Source organism: Sinocyclocheilus anshuiensis, unplaced genomic scaffold (genome assembly GCF_001515605.1).
Source record: "Sinocyclocheilus anshuiensis isolate Anshui unplaced genomic scaffold, SAMN03320099.WGS_v1.1 scaffold546, whole genome shotgun sequence".
Classification (NCBI taxonomy): Eukaryota; Metazoa; Chordata; class Actinopteri; order Cypriniformes; family Cyprinidae; genus Sinocyclocheilus; species Sinocyclocheilus anshuiensis.
This window is the reverse complement of record NW_015542451.1, coordinates 955,188-956,933: the sequence shown is the minus strand read 5'-3', so window position 1 is coordinate 956,933 and position 1,746 is coordinate 955,188.

Sequence of the window (1,746 nt, the reverse complement as noted above, 5' to 3'; positions counted from 1 at the left end):
GCATAATTATGGGGGGGGGGGATTTTTAACAAAAAAAAATCCTTTATAATAATTGTTTGAATTTTTAAATGTTTTTGAAAGAAAAAAAGGAACATGTGACACTGAAGACTGGAGTTATGATGATGAAAATTCAGCTTTGATCACAGAAATAAATTATATTTTACAATATAATCACATAGAAAACAGTTATTTTAAATTGTAAAAACTATTTCAGAATATTACTGTTTTTTTATCAAATAGATGCAGCCTTTGAGAGCACAAGAGACTTCTTTCAAAAATATACATTTAAAAAAAATAAATAAATCTGTAGTGTATATCAAATAAAAACTTCAGCCAAAATACAAGGCATATATTTGTTAATAAAGCTGCAAGCACAGTGGGAGCAAGCCAAAGAAAAAAAAGTACTGTCATGAATAAATAATTAAAAAACATAAAAAGAATGTTACTGGATTTATGTTGGTAAATTTATATTGGTAGAATGACCTGTATAGTACATGGTAACATTTGCACATTTTATAGTACTTAAGATATTGCTATAATCTCTTCATTTTACATAACATAAAAAGTGAAAATCGCATACTGTTGCTCATTTGAACTGTTAATGTGACAACATTCACACAGCTGCAATGTAATTAGTCCCTGCTTCCAGTTTGCAACTTTGCATTACTTCTGAATATGTTCTGCTGCACATTTAAGTCTGATGACTCAGGAGCACATATGGCTTGAAGACTGTTTGTATATTCAACCATATGATCAGAAAAGCGAAAACAGATGTGAGCGCAGGACAGCATGTTAGTCGGTGGAGCCCTTTTTTTTTACAGAGGATGTTCAATACGAAATTGCCAATAAACTCAAACAGGTGAGAAGACTTCAAGAAAGATGAACGCGGTTGAGAAGGTTGGCTTTCCTGGAAGCAGACTAGGGAACTTTGTGTGTGTGTGCGAGCTCAGCTTAGAGGCATTGTTATGTACGCCGTCCAATAACACGCGCCAAGAGTTTCGCTGCTGAATCCAACCCCAAATCCTTTCAGGCTTCCCCTCCTCTTTCCGTATGCCTCTATCCTGCTCCATCATGAGTAGGCGTGGCGGTATGCCGGCAACACCACCGTTAGCCCCACATCAGTGGGCTGTGGTTGGTTAATGATAGAGCGGGTTGGTCCAAGATGTCGGTTCCCGAGCCAGGCAGCTGCAGTGGAACCGTCCTGGTTCCTATTACACCAGCTGCTCTACAAAACCCAACCGATCCCAGCCAAGCAGAACCTGGTCTGCCTGTTCCCTCCGCAACAGAGAAAACATATTTATCACATGTTCAGTGCACAACTCCTCTGACGACGCACGTCCTAATGAAGAAGAATCATGTTTTTTAATTATTTATTTATGTGCAGCTAATATGGAAATGCACCCCTGGCGTTGTTGAGGAACAATTAGGAAGTATTCCAGGCTGGATGGGTAGCGCTGCCCAAAGCTAAACGCTATGAGCGATACATTCTCAATTTTACACTTGCGTATTATCCGAAATATATTAATACGTTAGGTAAGTTTGGCGAACAGAGAGGTGGGGTAGTCTGGCGAGAAGAGGGCGCAACAACCTTCTTAGGCCAAAATAGGGACTGTAATAAACCGAACAATGTGGAAACAATTAGCTCTTGGCAAGGGTGAATTTGGCAACGCTCTGCAGATCTGCAAAACCAACCTACCAGACGGTGTGTGTGTGTGTGTGTGTGTGTGTGTGTGAGAGAGAGAGTGA